The following is an 18,504-nucleotide window of genomic DNA, read 5'->3' as shown; positions in this document are numbered from 1 at the left end:
ATCTATATACATACACATACATACATGTACACTTCATATTCTGTCTTTAGGGCTGTGGTTACACCACAGAAATCCTTCAAAATAAGGTCTTCAGGAAGATTTCTTCCAGCAAAACTTTTTTTGAAAGATCGTGTCCACACACTATAAGCTGATCAAAAGAATGCTTGGTCCGCTTTTTTGAAAGGGAGCAGACACACGGCCCAGGACACCCTTTCAAAAGAAGGGGCCAGGAAATGCCGTGGACCTGGTCACATGGCCGGCAAGCCCATCTGGGAGCTCTAGCCCCATGCTCCCTTAGAGGGCCCCTGCTAAACACCCCCTCCCTGCACAGACTGAGGCCTGCCTTGCTGCAAACAGCATAGCAGAGTCTGTGCATGGTCCTGAAGCTCACAGCCAAGAGCCATGGACCCATAGCAGTCCTGGACCCGCATGCTCATTCTGGCTGGGCTGCTGGCCACCTTCATTGTGGCCACCCTCAAACTCCGCCGGTGGCAGATACATGGTCCCTGAGCCAGGGCACAGCACTGCCATGCCCCCCTCCTGGGCCATCTGGCACCTCTGGAGCTACACTGGTTGGTCCTGGGTGAATGGGAGAACATGCGGTGGCTGCAGAACTTCTGCATGAGGAAAAAAAACATTCCTGCAGCTCTGTAGCTGGTTTGCCCCCACCCTCTTACGGGACACCCAGATTCAGCCTGCCTTAACCCTGGAGAAGCCCGTGGTTATTGCCATTTGGAAGCTGGCCACCCCAGACAGCTTCTGCTCTGTGGGACAGCAGCTTGGGGTGGGCAAGTGGACCTTTGGGGCTGGCCACGAGGTAAGGCATACTCCACTCACAAGCCTGGCACAGGAAGGGGGGAGTGGGGAGGGGGTCTCCTGGGCAAAGGGAACTCTCGGGGGTCAGGTGGGAGTTTGAGGGGTTCGTGCGGGTGGGGGTAGGGAGCCTAGCCCTGGGGGACTGTGATGCCCCACCATCACACAGGCCCACTGATGGTGGGGCAGCCTTGTGTGCAAGGGGGAATTGCTCAGAGGTCCTGGGTCTGGAAGTATGCAGGGGAGCCTGCTGGGGCCAGGGGCACCCCTTCATGCCCTCCCGAGTGTGCTTGTTCTGTCGCCTGCAGGTTGTGATGGCGATCAACAAACAGCTGCTCTGGACAGTCGTTCACATCGGGGACCTGGACATGGCTGTCATGGGGTTTGCTGCCCTCAGCTTCCTCCACTGCTTTGGCACCATCGATGGCACACACATCGCCATCCAAGCCCTGGACCACAGCATGCGCCACTACATTAACTGGAAGGGCTACCCTTTGGTGGTACTTCAGGGCCTGGTGGACCACAGGGTTCATGGACATATGCATGGGCTAGTCAGGCTGGAGCCATGACACATGGGTCTTATGGAACTCCAGCCTCTGCTGGAGGATGGAGGCAGGGACCTACATCTTCCAGAGGGAGATCACGCTCAGAGAAGTCACCATGTCCCTGTGTATTGTGAGGGATGCATCCTTTGATGTGCAATCCTGGCTCATGTGGCTCTATACAGACCACACTTACCCCACCCACGAGCTGTTCAACAGTCACCTTGGCTTGGCACCCAAGTGTGCCTTTGGCTGCCTGAAGGCAAAATTCCATTGTCTGCTCAAGCACCTGGATGTCAGGGTGCACAGTGTCCCCCAGGTGGTAGGGACATGCTGTGCCCTCCACAACCTCATGGGAGGCGAAGAAGAAGAAGACCTTCCTTGTGGGGTGGATGGCCAAGGCCAGTCTTAGGTACTACCAGCCTGCCATGGCCTCCAACTGCCAAGCCTACTGTGACAGGACTCAGATCTGGAAGGCCCTATGGGAGAGCTTTGCCTGTGGGCCCCAGTGACCCTCCCCACATACACCTGCAAGGTTCCTCCAGCCTGCAATCCCACCCTGTCCCTCCCACGACCTCCCCCACCCATCAACTCCTCACCCTGTCCCCCACAATAACAAGAGACACAGGGGTGCTGGAAAAATAAACCGTGTGCTTAAACAAACTAAAATGTGTGAAACAAGAAAAAGAATCAAAGAACCATTTACAGGAGGAACTATATATACTGACAGGGGCCTGGGACGGGGGTGGGGGCACCTGAACTTGGAGCGGGGCCTGGGACAGGGGTTGGGAGGCCTTAGTACTCCAAGGGGTGGGGGTCCATGAGCCATGGCAACCGTGGATGTCCCTACCACCCTCGGTGTGGGGTCCCAGTCAGGACAGGGATGGGGCCAGGATCCTGGGGAGGTAGAGTCATTGGAGGGGAGCAGCAGACTTGGGCTGGGTGGGGAGGGCCAGGGGGCAGAAGGGCCTGGTAGGGTGGTGCTCACCATAGCCATTATCCATTGGGTGAAGCCCAGCAGGGTGGCTGGGGGGAGCTCGGGAGAGAGCAAGGCAGAGAGTAGTGGGAGCAGCAGGGGGTCAGTAGGAAGGCAGCGAAGGTGGAAGGCTGGGCTGGCTGCTCTGTTAGGGGCCCAGCAATGGTGTGGAAGCTGCATATCTGCTTGGCCCTGGCCTCCTGCTGCCAGGCCACTTTGGCTTGATCCAGCCCCAGTTGCTGCCCTGCCAGTTCATTTTGCTGGTGGAGGCCAGCTGTGTAGGCAGTGTCATCGTCCCAGGAGTGGCAACATAATCTCCAGCCATGGGCCCACCCAGGCACCAGTGGTGGGGGTACCCCAGCCCTATCCGCCACCTTTCCTGGGCTTCCCGGCCTGATGTTGAGGACGGGGCTGGCTGGCCCCGGTCGTGAGGTGGGGCTTGCCCAGCCCTCGGGTGGCATAGCTGTAAAGATGGAAGGGTAGAAAGACACAATGTCAGACCCCCACCCCAGCTCCTTGGGCTGTGCCCCCCTCAGTGGGCAGCAGACCCCACCCTCCGAGCGGAGGGATGGGGATGTCCTGAGAGCAGTGGCATGTATGCCCTGTATGGTGGGCTCTGCCACACATGGACTCCCCAGTGTTTTGAGGATGGGGGCTGACAATTTTGGGCCCCACCCCCTCAGCCTTCCTCTGTGGAACAGGCTAGCAGGCAAGTGGGGATGTCCAGCCAAAGAGGGGTCCCCACATGGGTGGCAGAAGAGCTGGGAGTAGACAGGGCTTTCTTAGCTGCCCCCACATGAGTGGCCTGTGGCACTGTCTATGGGGCTGGGAGCTGACTGTCGCCAGTGGGCATGCCTGCAGGCCAGAAGCACACTCCTCGATGGCATGTCCAGGGTCAGGCTGTCACCCTTGTGGCTGGCCCACTTCCAGCCATGGCAGGGGCTGGCACCCCCACCCCATGCCCTGGGGCGTGCAACGTGCTGGACACTTACTGGCGGGTCCCTCACAGGTGTCCAGAGATGCCTGGTTGGATGTCTCCCAGCTCAACAAGCCTGAGGGCACAGTGATGACCAGGGTCCTGTCAGTCTGAGAGGGCCTCAGTCTCTGGCTCTGGTGTGGTGGCTTGGCTCGAGGGTCCCAGCTGGTCCTGGTCTGGCACTGAATCCTCCTCCAGCACTGTAGGGAGCTCCTCCGATGTGGCGTCAAGCTCAGTGCAGGGGGGTGGAGAGCTGTCCTTGCCCCCAACGAGGCCATGAAACTCCCCATAGAAGGGACAGGTGGCTGGTCCTGCTCCTGAGTGCCTGGCAGTGTCCCTGGTCAGGACATACTCCTGGTGAAGCTCTTTCACATTGGAGCACACCTGCTTCAAATTTGGGTGGGGGGTGATGTCCTTGGGCTTCAAATGTTTCGATCCCATCCCTCTTGTCCTCTGCTCTGTCCTCTCGCAGTCTTCTCGGAATGCATTGTCCACCCCTTTACCACGGCAACAGTTGCTGCTCTTGCAACAACCTTTCTAGCCTATGTTGATTTGGGGTTCATTTCTCTCAGTACAGACTGTAGATGTGCTACCATATTGTTCGCTACCCTCTCCTCATATCTTTCTACCACATCCTCAACAAACTACCTAATCCATGGAGAAGATAGGACTTTTCAGAGCAGTGCCTGGCTGGTATTATCACTGGGGTCAAGAGACAGTAGGTAATAGATTTATTGACTTCACCGACCTTACTGAACTGGCTACTACATGTGCTCGTGCTATTCTTAAAACATACTAAAAAAAATCTAAAACCAAATAGACAACAGTGTCCTTTTGGAACAAAACAACATAGTCCAGTCACGTGCAGCAGCTGAGCCAAACTGCTGGCTCTCAACAATTAATAATAGCGCTAATGGTGAGCACAGAGAAAAATATTAGCTCAGCACATGAAGGTAGAGGATGCTTGCTGTGCTGTTCCATCCTACATAGGACCAGCAAGTAGTGCCCGCCTTGGGGCCTTGCAGAGCATGTGGGAATGTAGCCCCTGATTTTAGGTTATTAAGAATTGGGCTGGGGGATGATTTTGTCCTCTGGAAAAATGTTGAGGAAAACAATTCCATTTACATCAAAATATTTCTTTGAAATATTGGGATTTTAACAAAAATACTCGAGGTTTCAGAAATATCTGAGGATTTTTTTGGACAAGCACCTGAAAGCTTTCTACCAAACCAGAAATGTTTCCACTCTGTTGAAAATCCGTTCTCTGTTTTAAAGGTATTTCGGATAGAACTCTTTTTATCAATGTAAAGGAGAAGAATAAATAGGTTGAACTATTTATTATGGATATAAAGGAGAAGCTCCACTTTGCGTGAAACTCATGCTTCTTGTGTCATCCTTTTGTAACTTCCCCCTCAAGGTGTAGTTCAGACCTCCCTACTGCTGCTTGTTAATTGGCACTGTTTCTTCCCCTTCCTTGCATTGTTTGGGTCCTAGGTTCTTTATTTTATTCCCTGTGCCTCTACCCAAAGTGACTTCTCTCTGGACTTGGGATACAAGGAGTACTGTCCCCTGGGAAAATAACTAATTCTACTGCTTTATTCACATGGAATGTTAACACAAATGAACCACAAGGTGTGTTAATACAAGCCACAACCCAGTGAAACTGGCATTGGAAAAAGGTTTAGAAAAGGGCAACAAAAATGATTAGGGTATGGAATGGCTGCCCTGTGAGGAGAGATTATCATAGAATCATAGAACAACAGAGTTGGAAGAGACCTAAAAAAGCCATCGAGTCCAGCCCCTGCTCTGAGCAGGACCAAACCCATCAGATCAGCCCAGCCAGGGCTTTGTTGAGGCGCGACTTGAACACCTCCAGGGATGTAGACTCCACTACTTCCCTGGGTAGACCATTCCAATGCTTCACCACCCTCCTAGTGAAAAAGTTTTTCCTAATGTTCAACCTGGACCTTTCCAACCGCCACTTGAGACCGTTGTTCCGTGTTCTCCCATCCTTGACCACTGTGAACAGCCTCTCTCCAGCCTCTTTGCAGCCTCCCTTCAGTAAGTTGAAGGCTATTATCAAGTCCCCACTCAGTCTTCTCTTCTGCAGACTAAACAGTCTCAATTCCCTCAACCTTTCTTTGTAAGTCATATGCTCCAGCCCCCTAATTATTTTGGTTGCCCTCTGCTGGACCCTCTCCAGTGTATCCACATCCTTCCTATAATTGGGGGCCCAGAACTGGACACAGTACTCCAGATGCGGCCTCACCAAAGCTGAATAAAGAGAAACAATCACTTCTTTGGATCTACTGGCAACGCTCCTCTTGATGCAACCTATTATGCCATTAGCTTTCTTGGCTACAATGGTGCACTGTTGACTCATGTCCAGCTTCTCATCCACTACAACTCCCAGGTCCTTTTCTGCAGAACTACTACCGAGCCAGTTGGACCCCAGCCAGTAACAATACTTGGGATTCTTGGGATTAGTATGACTGGGACTTCTCAGCTTGGATGCTTTTCGGGAAGACATGCTTTAGTCAACGCTAATTATCAAGACAGGAATAACTAGAAGAAATTCTAGGGCTTGTGTGCTGCAGGAAGTCAGATGAGGTAAGTTAGTGATTCTTTCCAGTTTTACTGTAGTTTGTGAAGGGGCAAGGGGCTTTGAACAGGGCTGGAGCCAAGGCTGTGGCCACTGGGCAGGGGAGTCAGAGCCCGAAGGCTGTCACACAGGAGGGTGGCTGGGCTGGAATCCAAGCCAGTGGAGGGCTGGGGAGCTGGTGACCAGGGCACTCCCCTTGTCTGGCAATGACATCAGTGGCATTGTCCTAAAATGGTGCTTCTGCTCCCCAGTCAGATGGTGTCTGACTTCCAAGCAGGTGTGCCATGTGCACACTTCCCTGACCTCTCCTTCAGACCTCCCCACATTTGTCCAAGTCTACCTCCTCCATGTGTTTGTATCTCCATCTATCAAATGAAGGTAATAAAGAGTCCTCACTTACCGTAAAACATTTTTAGCTCTCTGGATGAAAAATGCCATTTAAATGGACATATTATGTTAACCAACAGTGACCAAATCGGATATGTTTTGCACCAATGATATGTATTAGAGGGGTGTTCCTTTAATTGCATCCTATGATTGTGACATAATCTCTCACACAAAAATATTAGCATTGAGAGATCTAATTAGCACAACAACTAGGAAGGTAGAAAAAAATACCATATTTAACCATGAATTTACTACCTTTGACTAAAAGAGTGATATTTAACCTTCTATATGGAGACAAAAGTCAAGCTAGCACTAGCATGGAAGTACTGGACTCACATCTTATATAGTCATTGTGCTACCAGTATGCCCGCCAGGAAAAGAGGCTGAACGTCTTCCACTTGCATTGCCTTGGAATATCGTGGAAGGACAGAGTTACCAACACCGCCATCCTCGAGCAAGCTGGAATCCCAACCATGCACACCCTCCTCAGGCAGCGTCGACTCCGCTGGCTTGGCCATGTCCACAGGATGAACGATGGAAGGATTCCAAAAAACATCCTGTATGGTGAGCTAGCCTCTGGCAAAAGACCTCCCGGACACCCCCAGTTGCGTTACAAAGATGTCTGCAAGAGAGACCTCAGAGAGGTAGACATCGAGCTGGACAACTGGGAAGAACTAGCAGACGACCGCAGCAGATGGAGGCAGGGGTTACACAAGGGCCTTCAGAAGGGCGAGATGAAGATCAGACAGCTAGCAGAGGAGAAGCGAGCGCACAGAAAGCACACTAAGGACTTGCCAGACACCCATTACATCTGCAAGAGGTGCAGCAAGGACTGTCACTCTCGTGTGAGTCTTTATAGTCACAATAGACGCTGTAAATGAAGTCCTCAACTGAAACTTTAAAGGGCGCGATCCATAGTCTATGCAGACTGAAGGATGCCTACTACTACTACTACTACCAGTAGGACCACAAGTGCCCTTTGATGACAGGGCCGTTTTAATGTGCAAAAGGACACAAACAGCCCCTTCATGTGCAAAATGCTCCGCCACCCATACTGCAGTAGTGTAAACTGTACTGTTCTATTGTGTTAGCTGGATTACTTTCCCTCTTTGCAGTTGCAGTATTTCAATTCAATTGTTTGTTTTTTAAAAAACTCCAACCAGCTATGTCTTTCAGGGAGATTGGGAGTGACTAGCAAATATAATGCAAATCTAAATATCGTATTTGCACCTAAAGATTTTATTATAACATATTTGGGAGTATTTGGATTTTGGGAACACTGAGGCTACGTCTTCACTAGCACACTACATCAAAGTAGCCTATTTCAAAGTAAGGACATCAAAATAGACTACTTCAACATGTATCGTCTACGTGTCCTCCAGGGCTGGTGCCGTTGACATTCCACATCGAAGTAGCAATGGGGAACATCAAAAAGAGCCGCCCCAGAAGGAAATGTGGAGTGTCCACACACACAAGCGCTCCCCGTCGAAATAAGGGGCCAGCAAAGCCCCAAGCCGCTCCCTTAAAGGGCCCCTCCCAGACACACTCGGCCTGCACAGCACAAGATCCACAGAGCCGACAACCAATTGCAGACCCTGTGCATGCAGCATGGACCCCCAGTTGCAGCAGCAGCAGCCAGAAGCCCTGGGCTAAGAACTGCTGCTCGCGATGACCATAGAGCCATGCAGGGGCTGGACAGAGCGTCTCTCAACCCCTCAGCTGATGGCTGCCATGGAGGACCCCTCTATTTCAAAGTAGTGGGATGGGGATCGTCTACACACACCCTACTTTGACGTTGAATGTCGACGTAGGGCACTATTTCCATCTTTGGGGGTGCGTCTACACTAGCCGGCTACTTTGAAGTAGCCGGCATAATGTTGAAATAGCACGCGTTGCGTCTACACACGCCATGTGCTATTTCGACGTTGAGATCGACGTTAGGCGGTAAGACATCGAAATCACTATTCCCATCCGAAGATGGGAATAGTGCCCTACTTCGATGTTCAATGTCAAAGTAGGGTGTGTATAGACAATCCCCATCCCACTACTTTGAAATAGCGGGGTCCTCCATGGCAGCCATCAGCTGAGGCATTGAGAGATGCTCTGTCCAGCCCCTGCGGGGCTCTATGGTCACCGCGTGCAGCAGCCCTTCACCCAGGGCTTCTGGCTGCTGCTGCTGCTGCAGCTGGGAGCCCATGCTGCATGCACAGGGTCTGCAACTGGTTATCGGCTCTGTGGATCTCATGCTGTGCAGGCTGATTGTGTCTGGGAGGGGCCCTTTAAGGGAGCGGCTTGGGCCTTTGCTGGCCCCCTATTTTGACGGGGAGAGCTTGTGTGTGTGGACGCTTCATATTTCATTCCGGGGCAGCTCCTTTCAATGTTCTCCGTCGCTACTTCGACGTTGAACATCGATGCACCAGCCCTGGAGGAAGTGTAGACGATAGGCGTCGAAGTAGCCAATTTCAATGTCCTTACTTTGAAATAGGCTACTTCGACATAGTGTGCTAGGGTAGGCGTAGCCCAGCTGGGAATAGCGATTTCGACGTCTCACCGCCTGATGTCGATTTCAACGTTGAAATAGCACACGGCGTGTGTAGAGGCAACGCATGCTATTTCGACATTGTGCCGGCTACTTCGAAGTAGCTGGCTAGTGTAGACGCACCTTGAGAGAAGGAAAACTGAGAAATTGCCAGAATCTGTGGAATGACATCGATTCATAATGCAAGTTGGACCTCCCTGGTCCACGACCCTAGGGAAATGACAGAACTCAACAGGAAGTGTGGCCACCCTACTGTGAGAGTATGGCTTATGAGGGAATAGCAGTGCCCAGCTGACAAAAGAGCTAAATAGGTGCCAATCTGCATCTGAAGAGTTTTGCTGTTCACATTCAGAAGAGGGAATAGCCAATGGCTTGTTGTCCAAAAAGGACTGGGACAAAGTGATTCACTCATGGTACAACCTCCATCTTGGAGTATACTTTTACACAAAGGCTGCATCTACACTATAGCAATCTTTCAAAAGATGACATTCTGGAAGACATCTTCTGGAAGCTCTTCTTTCATAAGAGCACATCTGCACACAAAAAAGGATATCGAAAGATTGATCTGCTCTTTTGATAGAGAGCATCCATACAGCCCTGGCTCTTTCAAAAAAAGGGCCTGTGGGGGGTCTACACATGCTTTTTTTAAAATAAATTTTCAAAAGGAAGCTCTCTTCCTGATGTGGGAGTGGAAGACCACTTCTGGAAGAAGAAGGGGCTCAAAGTGCTGTTTTGTTCCATATCCAAAGTTAACATGTTCAGCCTGCCAACATGCTCTATGACTAACTTACAAGTGTCATTCTTATCTAAATTTTTCCACATTCTTTTGATTTTGGATCAAGAAAGTGCATTTTGAGTGTGGACACTCTGTGTGTTCTTTCCAAAAAGGCCTGATTTTCTGAAAGAACTTGCTAGTGTAGATGCAGCCAACAAGAACAAAGGAATTCCCTCCAAGGGAAAAGGTATAAAGAAGGTCAGGGGATTCCTCCTTCTTCTGTCTCCTGCCTGCCTTGGAAGTTGCCTGACACACCCTAAGGAGAAACAGAAGTGTTTGGCTGTTTACTGGAGACCCAAGTCATGGTAAGATCATTCCTGACCTGAAGCTTTCACGTGATGTAAAGGCAACTATTTAGGCTAAGAACTCACAAGAACAGAATTAACTATGCATTTTTTTTGTTTTATTTGGTAACTCACTTTGATCTGCCTGTTTTTTATTTATAATCACTTAAATCTTACTGTTTTGCTTTATAAAAACTGTTTTGTTCATAATCAAGTCCAGTGTATATTGGTATTACCTGGGGAGGGCAACCAGTGCGCATATCTCCCTTTCATTGATAAGGGTGGTTTACCTAATGAGCCCTCCCTGTGCAAATATTTGTACAGAGAGAGATTGATTTATTTGTGGTTATGATCCTGTCTGGGAGTTGATTTCCTGGGTGCTGTGTCCTAGAATTGCATCCATCCAGAGTGGTGGTTAAACAGTGTCTTCGTTGCTCTGCAGATGGGTGGTTACCCAAACTCTGTGCCTTGGCTGGGGGAAACCAGAGGATCTGGCTCAACAGCAAAGGGTGATGGGGATCCCTAGAGAGCAAGAAGGTGGGTGTCAGTGGCATGACAGCACACTGGGGAACATCCCGAGGGGTCTTCTGTGACTACACCGCATCACACATGTGACTGTTACAGCTGGAAGACCTCTGCTTTACCAGCGTAGTAATATGTATGCTCAAAGGCATGTGAAGGCTTAATCTTTGTGCACTAACATAATACTAAATCAGAAGCATTGCTGCACCTGCTTTATTTTTTAAATTAATGCTCTTTGCCCCCAGAAGACCTTTGGTGCCTTGCCCAGCATATCACATTTTAGCTCTGTTTTAAAAGGGAGCAGGTTTACATGGATGGGTTTCTTTTCAAGAGTGAAAATCAATTCTGGAAGCACTTTTTAGAAACTAGCTTTTTATTCAAATTTTCCCAGCCGAATGAGGCATTTGTAGCTGTCACAGAAACCAGAACATTTGATATAAAAATCTTTTGATGAGTGTTCACACACTGAAAAGCACGGTGTTGATAAAAAAAAAAAAGAATGCTGCAGACAATTAGGTGAAAAAACACCCTTTGCTCTCTTTTAACATAGCTGTGCCTGTTCACCGCTGAGCTGACCTTCCCTATTAAAAGGAGGTTTCAATACAGGCTGTGAGTTAAGTCATGAAACAGTCATAGCAATTTTCCATGTCCCAGATATGCCAAGGAACAGGGACTCACTTTCCTAAAAGATGAAGTAAGAGTCAAGATGGCACCAACGAATGAAGGAGATGCTGGAACACTTAACATTTTGGAAGTTGTGCAGGGTCACAAACAGTGTAGGCTTTTAATGGCGCCGAAGAGTGGATTTGGCAAAAAGCAGCCGGGGGCAAGTTTGCCATAGAGGAGCATTTAATAAGACCATGATCATGAGGATTTCCTGTCTCTTTAGAGGAAAAGAAGAGTGAAAATGTATCCCATTGTGTGCCATTCCACACAGATAGATTTGTGTTCCTTTCTTTTAAGGGTGATTTTGAGTATGTGGCTCAAAGTGCTGTTTTGTTCCATATCCAAAGTGAACATGTTCAGCCTGCCAGCATGCTGTATGACCAACTTTCATGTGTTATTCCTATCTAATTTTTTCCCTAATTAACTATTTTAATGGAGTGTCTGATGTTCCACCCACTTCTGCAGGTCAGCGAAATTAATTCTACACTGAGCAGTTACTGGCATTTGTACAGAATATACGGTTAAGAAACGATGCAGTACCTCATGAAATTTTGCTTTGTTGAGCTGCTGTAAGAAAGATCCACAATTATTGCCAACTAGGTTTCATAAGGATGTTATGTTTCTTTTTGCTATGTAGACTATCAGTTACCGTAGTGATGGTTGTGGACTAAGAACATTGACTCAATATCAATGCATTGCATGAGGAGGAGCATGCCTAAAATAAATAATTGAAGCACAGAGGTAAAATAAAAATCAAACTTGGCTGCTTTATGTTAGATACAAAATACAGAGACAAGGCGAAAATGTAATATATTTTATTGGACCAACTTCTGTTGGGGCAAGAGACAAGCTTTCAGTCTTACACAGAACTTTTCTTAGGGTTTGGGCCAGGTACTCTGGATTGCACTAAATATCTAAATGCAATTACCTAAACACAAGTGGCCAGATTTTTCAGAAACAAGAAACTGTGGCTCCTCTTGACTTAAGTTATCCAATTTTGCAAATGTTGGCCTTTTTGTCTTATTTAATTTAGTTGGCCCATCTAGACTGTGTTGGATTATTTTTATTCCTTACAGAAAATTTTGACATTTTGGTAAGAATAGAAAATGTAAAATATTTAGCTGAAAACTTTTGGTTAAAAACCAAACCAAACCAACAACAACAACTACAACAACAACCTGAGTCAGAAATGCTGCTGCCATCGTAGCTCATGGGAATTGTACTTTGAGAAACCTCTTCTCCCTTATGGACTAGGATTCCTGACTGCGCTATATCACCATGATGTGCAATGACATCCCTTCTTGCACAGAACATGATTGGAGTCCTTGGTCATGCTGCACGCTAGATGAAAACTGAAATCTTTTAAAGATTGCAGGGGGAAAGATTCAGTCAAAAACTGAAATTTTGTGGGGAAAATGAGCACCATTTTCTGAAAGTTTAATTTCACCATAATCTAATTTTCCATTGAAAAATAGTTTTCATAGAAATGGGTAACCACTGCTGGACAAATTCTCTATCTTTACTCATGCAGAATTACTAATAGAAATCACTGGATCATCACATGATAAAAAGTCTAGTCATTGGATATAAAGCTCATCAAATATGTTACATTAGCTTTAACCTGAATGTCCAGTTGGCAATTTGAAAGGCTGAAAGGGATTGTTTGTGATCATATAGTCTGGCCCGTAGTCACAGGTCACAGAACTTCACCCAAAATAATTTCTAGAGCATATGTTTTAGAAGAACATCTGGTCTTGACTTAAAAAGTTGTCAGTAATTCAAAATCCACTGCAGCCCTTCGTAAATTCGTCCAATGATTAATTTCTATTGCTCAAAAATGTACACCTTATTTCCAGTCTTAATTTGTCTGCCTTCAGTCACTGGATCACTTTTGTCCTTTCTCTGCTGCTTCAAATAGCCCATTATTAAGTATTTGTTCCCCATCTAGATCCGTACAGACCATCATTAAGTTAAGCCTTAATCTTCTCTTTGTTAAACTAAATAGATGGAACTATTTAAGTCTCTCATTGTATATCACCAATGCATCCTTGACCACTGACTTCAAAACCTATTCAGTCTTAAAGTGCCTTATATTTTGGCTTCAGAAAGACAGTACTCTGTTGTCTGCTTGTCCAACGCATAATGTTCTTTTCATTCTTCTGAGTAGTGAATCCTCAGCATGGATTATCCATCTTCCTTGGGCAGTTTGAGATTTTTTGTGGGAAAATTTGTTTTTTTATAGATTGGACAGAATTTTTGTCCACAAGTATGTCCTGTATATCTCCCAGTTTCGATCTTAACACGTATCTATCATAGTTTCCATGTTGAGGATCTGGTATCAATTGAAAACTTCTCACCCTGTGGAATTCCTCCTGGTCTTCTTCTTGCTGGTGACCACAGCCTGCCCATCCTCATCTGTTTTTTCAGTTTGAAAGAATGCTGATGTCACCACTTCCTTCTGATGGTTATGATCTACTGGGGCTCCTCTTTCCCTTTCTGACTCCATGATGTCCAGCTCCTTTCTTCCTAGATCCAGGGCTACTTATGTTTCCTGAATCTCTCTGTCTAGAAACTTTTCTGATTCTCAGCACCGTCTCTGCTTGCCCAGCCAGTTCAAGAAGCTTTTCTTCCAGCACAGCTGTCAACTTGCACTTCACAAACAGGAGGACCATTCTGGCTTTAGGCAGGAGATAAACCATGGCATATGTTGTGAGTCAACACTACAGTTCCATTGCTGCCCATCTTGAAATCATACATAGAGCTGAAACTGGAAGGAAGACCTCACAGATTCCTTTGCAACCTCCTTCTGAAACTTTTTTAATAGCTTCCTCTCTTCACAGCTTTTGAGTACACCAGACCTTAAAGTTGATCATAGATAGACAAGTCCAGCTGCAGCAATTGCATAACTCGAATTGCTGTATTTGTCTGGCTATCCTCACAGAGGCTGTGTCTACACTTGCATTCCTCTTTTGAAAGAGATATGCAAATGAGGTAAATCGAAAATGCAAATGAGGTGCAGATTTGTGTATCTGGCACCTAATTTGCATATTCATATTTTGAAATAGCTTCTTTCGAAAGAAGAAAACCAGTGTAGACATTGCTCTTTCGAAAGTAAACTTCATCTTTGAAAGAATCATTCTTCCCATAAAAAGAAAAGGGAAAGAAGGATTCTTTTGAAGATGAGGTTTACTTTTGAAAGAGCAGTTCCTACACTGGTTTTCTTCTTGGCTGTGTCTACATGTGCACCTTCCTTTTGAAAGGGGCATGTTAATGAGCGGGTTCGAAAGATTGTAATGAGGTGCTGCAATGAATACGCAGCTCCTCATTAGCATAATGGTGGCCGCGGGGATTTGAAAGTGCGACTTTTTGAATCGCGTGCCACCCGTGGAGACGGGACCTTCCAAAAGGACCCCCTCCGGTTTCCAAAAGCCCTTCTTCCTAACACCAGAAAGTGGCATGTTAATAAGCGGGTTCGAAAGATGCTAATGAGGTGCTGCAATGAATATGCAGTGCCTCATTAGCATAATGGTGGCTGCAGCCATTCAAAAGTGCAGCTTTTCAAATCACCGTGGCCACCGTTATGCTAATGAAGCACCTCATTAGCATCTTTTGAACTCGCTCATGAACATGCCCCTTTCGAAAGGAAGGGGCACGTGTTGAACAGGGCTTTTGAAAGATGCTATTTTGAAATAAGAACATGCAAATGAGGTGTCAGAGATGCAAATCTGCACCTTATTTGTATTTTTGATTTACCTCATTTGCATACCTCTTTCGAAAGAGGAATGCAAGTGTAGACACAGCCAGAGGGAGATTGATGGGAGAAACTCTCCTGCCAACCTTCCTTACACCTCACAATAATGAGGAGTACAGGAGTTGACTGTTGACTCCTGATAGTCCGATTTAACGCATCACCATTAGATGCATGAAATCAAACCCTGGAAATCGACCCTGTCAATCTCCTGTGTAGTGTAGATGTACCCTAAGCAAGTGACTTACTGTATCATGTTTCTTTGCTTAGTTCAGCGCAGCCCCACCCTTCAACACCAGGAGGTGATTATCTATTCAGAGTTCAAAAAGTGGGGCTGATGAAAGCCTCCCCATCCTCACCAGAGCACTGAAGAAAGCTTTAAGGGTTAGAGCCTATTGGTCTGCACTCAGGTACCAACAAACACAAGAATCTCACATGCATAATTAGGGGCCCACTGCTCAGAAATACAACCAGTAGACAGAGAACAAAGAAACTGTCAAATAAACAACGCACAGACAGGCCAAATGCGTCACTCACTGCATCCTGCCACCTTTAACCACAAAATCCACAGCTGTATCCTCCGAAATACTCCTGTTATCTTTCTGCCTGAAGGGCTCTTCTTGTTGTGGTTACATTAGCAATGGAGACAGCAGCCAATATCTGAATCCTATTGTACAAGCCACGATGCAAACATAGTCCCTAGTCCAAAGAGTTTACTATTGAAACAGACAAGAACAAGGAGAGGCTGAGAGAAAGGAAGCATTGTTTTTCCCCAATTTACAAATTTGGAACTGAGATACAAAGAGATTAAGTGATTTCCTTCAGATTTTCCAAAATAGCTTTGTTGTCAGGATGAAACTGAACATGGTCTGTTTTAAACTTCAAAATAAATTTTGAGAACATTATTAGCATTTGGAAATAGGGGCTTAGAGAGGGAGGCTGAACATATCCCTATTTGGCATTCTGAATATCCTGTAACATTACAGAATCTAAAATAAATCTTGCTAAAGATTATGGATCAAAACCGTGGTTGCCATAAGCAGGTATTAATTTACTAAAGTCAACAGATGTCACATTCACTTACACCAATAGTGAATTTGTCCTTAACACATCTTCTCCTGGAGGGGGAGAAAGATACTGCAAAAATGTATCCCTCATCATCAGGTTATGGTGCAAATTAACATCCTTCGGTGGGTGGGGGGATCTCCCATCTGCAGGATGAGGTGGGGCAGCTGGATGGGAGTGAGGAGGACAACCTGGCACAGGGTGTGGGCAGCATGGGCAGACTGAAGCATCAGGGGGGTGTCACCTCCCCTCCCCATACCCCCCGCCGCACTCACTACATGGCATGAGCAGCAGCTTGCTCCACTGTGCTGCAGCCTCCTAGCCCACTAAGCCACACTACTCTGTAGCTCACTGCTATAAAGAAGTGGGGCTCAGCAGGCCAGGAGGGCGTGGTAGGGCCAAGCAGGTTGCTTCTTGTGTCGTGTGGTGAGTGTGGGAGGTATAGTCAGGTATGGTCCTGGACAGCATGGTCAGGGAGAGGGTCAGGGATCAGCGTGGGAGTGGAGAAGGGAAGGGTCAGGACCTGCAGCATTGGGGGTTGCCCAGGCCCCACACCTTGGATGGGGGTGGGGTTACCCCAGGCCATGCCCCGTCCTCAGGATGGCCCTGGGTGTGTCAAGAAAATATAATACTGCTAGCCATGGTTATGACTAGGTACTCATATACAGAAAAAGGAAAAATCACTGTGATATTTGAAATTTTCATAGAGTCATAGGGCTGGAAGGGACCTCAGGAGGTCATCTAGTTCAGCTCCCTACTCCAAGCAGGATCAACCACTTCTAAGTCATCCCACCCAGGACCTTGTCAAGCCAGGACTTAAAAACCTCTAGGGATGGAGAATTCACCACCTCTCTAGGCAACGCATTCGAATGCTTCACCACCCTCCTGGTGAAGTAGTTTTTCCTAATATCCAACCTACACCTCTCCCTCTGTAACTTCAGATCATCGGTCCTTGTTCTGCCCTCTGACACCACTGACAACAGTTTCTCACCCTCCTCTTTAGAGCTGCCCTTCAGGAAGCTGAAGGCTGCTATTAAATCACCCCTCAGTCTTCTTCTCTGTAAACTAAACAGGCTCAAGTCTCTCAGCCTCTCCTCATAATTCATGCACTCCAGTCCCTTAATATTTTTTGTTGTCCTCTGCTGAACTTGCCCCAACACTTCCACACCCTTTCTATACTGGGGGGGCCCAAAACTTGCTCCATCATTACAGTTCATAATTACTTTGTACTTGTTCACTGTTTGGGGAATTTGTCAGTCACTTTCTCAGAACTGAAATGTTGCATAAGATATTTTTGTCTTCTTACACATGCTACAAAGCCCACCAGCCACTTGCATTGGTGTTGGTGGAAGCAGGATCTGGGTCCAAATTTACAAGTGCAGTTTCCAGGGCAAGATTTTTGAAGGGAAACTTTAATCAAGAAAATGCTGTCAGGATCTCCGTAGATGTGAAATTGGTCAGATGGGTGCACCAAGGGCCAACATTTTCAAGCCCTAGTGTCTAATATTAATTTCTTAAAGCCACCTTTCTGACTCAAATAAAAGCTTTTCATGCCTTGTTTACCTCATTGCCTTCAGTGAGATTGCTGGGCATCCAGCACTTGTCAAAATCAGGCCACTTTCCTTCAGATCTAAATATGAGTCAGGTTCTAAGTAAGATTTAGGGCAGGATCGCCAAGCTGGTACTCTTGATCTACAAGCAACAGCACTGTGTACACCATGGTTTTCAGCTGCTCCTTATGTCTGCTTATCAAAGAGCATTGCGGCGTCAGTGTTAACTCAAAGGTGACCATCCGTCCCAGTTTCAGCTGGACAGTCCCGTATTTGGGATGCCAGGATGGTGTCCTGATTTATTTTGTCAAAGAGGCTAATTGTCCCCCTTTTTCAGGCGGCTGCCACCCGCTTCTCCTGGCTGGGGGATCCGGGAACCGGAACGCGTGGTGGCGTGGCTGCTCCCCAGCTTCGCCTGGCCGGGGGAGCTGGGAACCGGAACGCGTGGCGGCGTGGCTGCTCCCCAGCTTCGCCTGGTCGGGGGAGCCGGGAACCGGAACGCGTGGTGGCGTGGCTGCTCCCCAGCTTCGCCTGGTCGGGGGAGCCGGGAACCGGAACGCGTGGTGGCGTGGCTGCTCCCCAGCTTCGCCTGGCTGGGGGAGCTGGGAACCGGAACGCGTGGTGGCGTGGCTGCTCCCCAGCTTCGCCTGGCCGGGGGAGCTGGGAACCGGAACGCGTGGTGGCGTGGCTGCTCCCCAGCTTCGCCTGGCCGGGGGAGCTGGGAGCTGGATCTGCACAGCAGCACTGCTGCCCGCCCCCAGCTTCTCCTGGTTCCCCCACTGCGATGCAGCTGCTCCCCAGCTTTCCCCAGCTGGGGGAGCCAGGAGCTGGACCCATGCACCAGTGCAGCTCCCCCCTCAGCTGGGGGAGCCGGAGCAGCAGCACAGTGGCGCCCCAGCTGGTGGAAGCCAGAAGCTTCACTAGCAGGGTGACAGCCGCCATAAGGCAGCCAACTCCTGACTCCCTGATAGGGCAATGTCTGTCTGGCTACAGGCAACCATCTGTCCCATTTTGTCTGGGACAGTATCATTCCTCTTGTCCCTTATTTGGGCAAGGGAG

The sequence above is a fragment of the Carettochelys insculpta genome, chromosome 2 (assembly GCF_033958435.1).
Source record: "Carettochelys insculpta isolate YL-2023 chromosome 2, ASM3395843v1, whole genome shotgun sequence".
In the NCBI taxonomy this organism is placed as follows: domain Eukaryota; kingdom Metazoa; phylum Chordata; order Testudines; family Carettochelyidae; genus Carettochelys; species Carettochelys insculpta.
The sequence above is the reverse complement of the archived record's forward strand: the minus strand, read 5'-3'. Positions refer to the sequence as shown.